This window comes from Lepisosteus platostomus, chromosome 5 (assembly GCF_059453375.1).
Source record: "Lepisosteus platostomus isolate fLepPlt1 chromosome 5, fLepPlt1.hap1, whole genome shotgun sequence".
Classification (NCBI taxonomy): Eukaryota; Metazoa; Chordata; class Actinopteri; order Semionotiformes; family Lepisosteidae; genus Lepisosteus; species Lepisosteus platostomus.
The window spans coordinates 19,701,888-19,709,386 of record NC_142615.1 but is presented as its reverse complement, the minus strand read 5'-3'; the positions used below and the strand labels follow the sequence as shown (position 1 = coordinate 19,709,386).

Here is a 7,499-nt window from a genome sequence, read left to right as displayed (position 1 = left end):
CTAACTACGCCTTTGCCTTACTATGACTTCTCCCCTGGACCTCGACCCCGCTTTTCCGACAACTGCTTTAGCCACTCGATTTTGTACCTTCGCCTGTTTTACGCTTTCTCGGATCCTGACCCCAGCCTGTCTCTTCGTTTACGCCTCTGCCTACCGACGCAACTTCTACGCCTTCCCGGACCCTGACCCCTGCCAGTCCCTCGACTACGCCTTCGCCTGTCGATTCTGTGCCTATGCCTGTACTACGCCTTCCCTGACTCGGGCCCCTGCCTGTTTACTCCGACTACGCCTGCGTCTCGCGCCAACCCTACCAAGGGCACCGCATTGGATCCCTATCCTCAGCAGTCAGCCCCTGCGTGACAGGTTCTGAGTGTCTTGGTTACATCCGTTTGTGTGTATAGATGAAAAAGCTATTGAAGAGCACCCCCACACCCCCCACCCGTCTCGGTGGAAGTTGCCATGTTCAAAAAATCCTAAAAAGATAATTAAAGTTGCACACAACAAATCATGTCTGTGTAAGGTCAGGAGGCCTGCCTAGTGAGCACAACACTTGATTATAGTCAAAAAAACAATTAAAAAATAAATAAATGTTCCACAACTCAAAGCGAGGTTGTATAAGGTTAGGGGAAATGTCTGGTGTAAAACACCTGGTTGCAGCACTGTGGCTGTTGTGCTTGAAGAGCTATTGACTCATGAATAGCACCCCCCAATCCCCATGTACCGCCTGTCTAATGGTGCCATATTGAAAAACTAAAATTCTTATTAAAAAAATAAAGAAAGGGGCCACAACCACAGAAAGGTTGTATAAGGTTCTGGGGGCTGTCTGGTGTGTAAAACACTTGGTTTCAGCAGTGTGGGTGCTGTATTTGAAATGCTATTGAGCCATGAAGATGACCCACCTGTCCCAGTGTATTACCTGTAGTGTTATCTTCAAAAAATCATAAAAAATTAAAGAAAGGGGCCACAGCCACAGCAAGGTTATATAAAGTTAGGGGGCCTGTCTGGTGTGTAAAACACTTGGTTTCAGCAGTGTGAGTGCTGTATTTGAAATGCTATTGAGCCATGAAGACGACCCACCCGTCCCAGTGTATTACCTGTAGTGTTATCTTCAAAAAATCATAAAAAATTAAAGAAAGGGGCCACAGCCACAGCAAGGTTGTACGAGGTTCGGGGGCCTGTCTGGTGTGTTAAACACTTGGTTTCAGCAGAGTGGGTGCTGTATTTGAAATGCTATTGAGCCATGAAAACGACCCACCCATCCCACCTGTAGTGTTATCTTCAGAAAATCATAAAAAAATAAAGGTTCCATAACCCAAAACAAAGCTGGGAATAGTCAGATGACCTGCTTAGTGTGCAAAACACTTACCTGCAGCATTGTGGGTGCTGTGGTTTAAATGCTATTGGTTTGTGAACAGAATACCCCTATCCCAGTGCATTGTGCCACATTAAATAAAAGCAAGAGAAAAAGAGATTCAGAACACAAAGCTGTGTCAGTGTTCTGTGTAAAAAATCGGTTTGAACATCATGGGAGCTGTTTTTAATAAGCTGCTGAGTAAAGAATATTTTAATCTTCCTGCTGTCAGTAGTATTTTCAATATAGTTGACCCTTACCTGAATGAAAACAGGACGTAAAGGAAGGGTTTCAGAAATCAAACAAAGCTTTATTCCCGTGCTTACAGTCTGGGTAATTGGAGACCGCGCTGTTCTGCTTCCTATGGTCATATACGGGTTTTTCGCATGAAGCCGTATTGAACAGTATTTCTCGCTTTGTGAACGTGTGCACACAGCGGTCCCCCGGGTTCCAGTTCGTGCGTAATTACGCATCGATGAAAAACCGGAGGTTTAAAAAAAGATAATTAGCTCACCGATAGATTGATGTAAAGGCTGTGGAAATATCCACAAGTCGTGGTCTTTAAAATGCTTTTGGTTTGAAGGCGTTCTGTGCTTCCATTGCGGAGATATGGACAAAAGCATATTCGTGCTTGGTCAAAAAAATGTCATAAAAACGAAAAAGTAAAGGCTGAGAAATCATCCACAATGTATTTTATACACAAAGCAAGTGTTTTTGTAACTCTAAGAGATTTCGTGAAAGCGCTACAGGCGTGCCAAAATCGTTTTCGAACTTCAAGCTAACTTTACCCCGGTATTAGCTCTTCCCCGAACATCGTCTACAGCTGCTGGATTGTGCTCTGCATCTTACTGCTCCGGCAGTTACTTTGACGAAAGACAAATCACTTGTGCGCTTTTAACCTTCTCGCAGCTACGGGCGAGACTGACGCTCACGATATGAAGGCACCCGCTGGTATACCGTCTCTAACTTTCAGTCGCGACAGACTTCGCTTTTTTTAGAAAAAAGTAGATATAGCCCTGAAAAAAGCATTAACTTTATCAGTTTTATATTAATCTATTTTGAATCAAAGTTTGATATTTTGTTTTATTTTTTATTGCATTTTACATAATAATAATAATCATTATTGCTTACACTTATATAGCGCTGTTCTGGATACTCCACTCAATGCGCTTTACAGGTAATGGGGACTCCCCGCCACCACCACCATTCTCCTGAATGATCACAGAGAGTCAGGACCTTGGTTTTACGTCTCAGCCAAAGGACGGCACCTGTTTACAGTTTAGCGTCCCCGTCATTGTACTGGGGTATCAGGACCCGCATGGACCGCAGGGTGTGCGCCCAGCGACAGAAACCAGACGTGTGTCGGGCTCGGCTGCGAGCAGGACAATGACGTCACGTGGACAAAGTAGAGGATTTCAAAACGGTTCTATAAAAGACCTGTGTCAGCTGTTGGTTTGCAGTCTGGACTCTAAATCCTCCGATCCGATTTTAAATCTCTCTAATACCTGAGCTGCGGCTTCTTCCGAGTATTTATTCGTATACTTATTATGTGTAAGTGTATAGATGAAACCTTTCATAGTGTAACGCTTACGGCCGACAGGCACTGTGTAAGAGCCGGTGTACCAGAGCAGGTGACGTCACTGCCCTTCCCTGTGATAGCAGGACCACAGCCCGTGGGTTGTGGGGAGATCTCTCTTAAGCTCACCGGGCTGGGTCGCTGCAGAGAGACATGGGAGTCCCGGGTTCGAGCCCCCGACGGTGGGGGGCTGACCTAATGCGGCGATGGCGCCCGCCTGAGCCCTTGTTGCGTTACAATATATTGTTCAGTTTAAATCAAAATGCTTTACTAATACAAGAGAGAAGTATAGTATGAAGGATGTGACAAATGTATTATTTCACGGAACAAAACGGTTTTTATTTGCATTCGAAATGAAGCGGAATTTTAGCGCAACACACAAGCCCTTTGTCTTTTTTAGTGATTTTTAAACAGACGTAGAAAACGCGTTTTTTTAACACTATAATAGCAGGGTCAGTGGCGTAATGAATAACGCGTTAGGCCTCGTGTCAGAAAATTATAGGTTCGACTGCCATCTGGCTTGTTGAATTTATACCTCTTTTATATAAATGAACTGCACCTGAAAGCTATAGAAAACACTTTGGGTAAGTTGTCTGCAGCCTCCTGCGTCGACAACTTACCCAAAACACTGTACTGTCTGGAGATCAGCTCCAGCTCTGAACTCAATTGCAATGAAAAACCATGCGTAACAAAACTGGAGAACAGCTGAACTTGTGCTCAGTTCGGTGATGAGGGTTCAGAACTGTCGTTGTTGTAATTAGCACGAACTGCACAGGCTCTGAATCAGACCATGTCAATTAGTCTGATCAGTGTAGGACACGTTAATGTAGAATTATTAATAGGTTTATTAGTTAGTTAGTTCAGGTTTACCCACCTGAACTAATGTAGAATTATTACTTGGTCTGTCTCTTGTTTGTATATAAATGAATGTCTCTGACAACTTAATGTTAGTTTTACGATGTAGGTCAGGCGTTGACATATGCACGAGTATACGAAATGTCTCACTCCTGATTCAACTCATGTTCTATAGGAGATTGGCGATTCCTCCTTTTTCTCATACAACCATATCAGAACAGAAGCCCGTGTCACCCAGCTGTGATTCAAGATCGACTCGCATCTTTATCCCTTTTTTGTTCATGATCATTATTTTCTTTAGTTATGATCAATATTGAACTTTTTTTAAATGAAATGACAATAATCAAACATGCAGGCAGATTTTTGAAAAGTATTCGGAATTGACAGGGTGCCCCTTTGGAACAGTCGTCAGAAAATGTGAGAAAATGAAAGTTATGTAAGCTCTCACACAAAGCATTGAAGATTGGAATCTGAGTGTAAAAAAGCTACCTGTCTCCCAATGATAGGCAGGGATACACACCATGACTCGAATAGACTCAGCGAACTTTAACACCTATGATATTACGAGTGCTTTGCACGTGTCGAATTTCAAGAAGGAACTACTACAACAGTTTGGACATAATTCAATACCACCGGCAAAGTCCAATGCCGGCAACTTCTGAGAAAATAATGTTCACTCATGGAATTTGGTCTTTGAATGGCTGGCGGGAAAATTCATTTATACTCCTTTTGCACCCTCAGCTGAAACATGTTAAAATAACAACGCAGATTTGTTGGAGAACCTGACAAGAATTATTGGGTTAGTACTGTATGTATTCTTGTATATTTACTTTAATTTTAATATACATGTAAACATGCATGCTGTATAAGCTATTGTAATTTTAAAATATGTTAGCTGAGGATGCGAGGGGGGCTATTATACCTTGTGAAACACGCAAGGAACCGTAAAAAAGGCTGATATTTGAATAAAATTGGCGATCACAAGAAAACCACAATTTATGTGGTATTATCATCAATATCCTTCAAAATCGACGTTCAAATGAAGGATTTGAAGAAACTATGAAAAAAGCAATAGTAGTAGGAGAGGATTTTGATTTTTGCTCAAGTCAGTAGATCGACGTAGAGTTGCGCCCCTACAAACAGCACAAAGGATGAAACCCACCTCCTTCGTTATTGCTATGTTTGTGCTGGTGAAAGTAGCGTTTGTGCTATTGAAAGCATCTCGGAAGATGAAGGTGCAGTCACTTCCACATGTCCAAGCCAGCAATATGAGGAAGATGGACATGGAGGAAGGTAGTGTGGCCGAGTGGTCTAAGGCACTGGATTTAGGCTCCAGTCTCTCTGGGGGCGTGGGTTCGAATCCCACCGCTGCCAAATGTTAATGTTTTAAGACCTGCAATACAATCAGTAAAAGTGCTTTTTGTTAGGCTGCAGGAGGTGTTAAGAGATAAACTTTCTAAAAGACAGGCTTAACATCAAGGCAGAAAAAATATTTTGTTTTCTCAACAGAAATTCTCTTTGGCACGTTCAGCTTTATGTAGGGAACAACATCTGCCAAGATCACTTTTGAGGCAGTGCACATGATAGTGTACCGGCAAGTACAGTACATTCAATATTGGCTGTGGTGGTGAGCTGCTTTTGTCTGTGAAACTTTTAATTCTTCACGCCGAATCGTTGGCAGGGGTAAAGCTTATTAAATCTTTGAACATAGCGCTCCATCAGAAGTACTTTGTTCGTGATCAAAAGAGATCAGAGGATTAACTTCATGAATTCACATAGCATACCTTACAGGAAAGATTTAAAAGGGGAATTGATTGTGCTTCCTGATGTTGTTCCTGTGGTTTCTTTGGATACAAAGGTGAATGTTCTTTGACGTTCTGCTAGAGTATCCACTGGGTGAGCTTTATCAATTAGCTCGGATAGGTCATCAGTGCTCCGTCTCCGGAAAATAATCAGCACTGTCGATCATGAGTTTACAGATTTCTCCAAATAACAACTATACATTTTAACCCAGCAGTTAGCATTCCTTCAATCCAATAGTTTTACTCTGGGTAAAAAGCAGCGCAATCTATAGAGAGATGATATTCAAATATTTCAACGTTCTTATTGGATTGCCTGTATGGAGATATCGCTCAGAATTCCTAATATGATTTTGAGTTCAGTTTTGCTTTACTACTTTCAGAGTCTTTTATTGACCTTGCTGAAGCAGAGAAATGACATAATCACAAATGCGACCTACCTGTGCTGCTGTTTCTGGTTAATAATTATTATTGCGAGGAAAAAAAAACAGCTCCTTGCATTAAGAGCAAGAGCAACCAACGCGCTCTCTTGTTGAGTTGGGTTTTTTCCGTGGTGCTCTTCCTCAGATGCAAAGTTATTTGGCGAGCAAGGACCTCTGAGAAGGAGCCTGAATCCGTCAAGAACTCTGAAATTCTAATATCGCACTACCGTCTTGTGTACAGAGATCTGCTTCTTCCTTTGTGAGTGTTTTGGTGTATAAGAGCACACTTCCTACCTCGAATGTTAGTTTCAGGAGATGTGTTACCAGATCACAGATCATCTTGAAAAGATTTGGGATGCACTGGCTCAGTTATTTGAAGGAACCTATACCACCAACGCACTTCTGAGAAGCACCTGCACATTTTCGCAATCCTCTCTCTCACCTACAAAGTTATGAAGACACAGACGACCAACAAAAACTAATTTGATTCACTCAATTATTTGTCCATCTCTAAAGCCTGTGTGTATTGACAAGGCAATTCAAAAGCACATATTAAATAAGAACACGATCCTTCTTGTTACCATTCACGTGGTTGGAGCGTTGTTTCGCCCTTTAACATTCTTCTACAATATTTACAAAATGGCTTTATCACTGGAGTTGTGTGCATCAGTCCATGAACATCAACTGTACTGCTGTTTTTCTATGCGTAATTTAATTGCAAGCACTTAAAAGATGCAAAAAGGTTTCAAAGAAAACATAATTGAAAGACAGTCGAGTAAGGAGGTAGAAAAACGCACTCCCCCATTGAAGAATCAACCACCGTCGCCCATGTGACTGGATATAAAAATAAATTATTCATTTCAATTATTCATGAAGGGTGGATTGTGGTCAGTAAACATATGCACATCTTTAAGTCAGTTCCACCATCTGTGCCATAGGGGATGTAGCTCAGTGGTAGAGTGCATGCTTTTCATGTATGAAGTCCTGAGTTCAATCTCTGGCGTCTCCAGATGTCTTATATTATTGTGCTCACATCGCAATCTTCTGTTGAGTAAGAACTCTTTGCTCGTGTTCATAGAGAGCCAGGTTTACACAATTAAATTCAGTCACACACGAAGTGCTACAGTCTTGCTCTGCTGTTTTAAATGTACCTCCAAAGCATTTCGTTCTGTTAACTACCAAATAATTTGAACTAATTTTACGTCATATTCAGGAAATCCAGAGAAGGTCATCAGACTTTTAGTGGCTGTTGAAGAAAACACCTGTTGAATCTCACCAGGGATTTCTTGAGAGATCATTCAGCGAGCAAGTCCTCCCTCTGGACTCCAAACATTTTGGGTTAAACCGTTATTCACATACTCTAACGAAGAGAAATGTTAGTGTCTTCCGGTGTGTGAGCCCATTTCTCAAAAAAAAAAGTTATATAAATTGAATTGTTCTACATTTTAGGCTTGCATAGTCTTATTCATATTTCAGTTAAATCTTTTTTTCTGTAG

At 41.6% G+C, this 7,499-nt stretch overlaps 1 non-coding gene across 1 annotated transcript; it reads left to right on the top strand.

Annotated features, from left to right (window-relative positions):
- Positions 1 to 5,074: 5,074 nt before the first annotated feature.
- trnal-uag (transfer RNA leucine (anticodon UAG)) lies at positions 5,075 to 5,156 on the top strand. Its single transcript has one exon. It is a non-coding gene; the product is annotated as a tRNA-Leu (tRNA).
- The last annotated feature ends 2,343 nt before the right edge of the window (positions 5,157 to 7,499 follow it).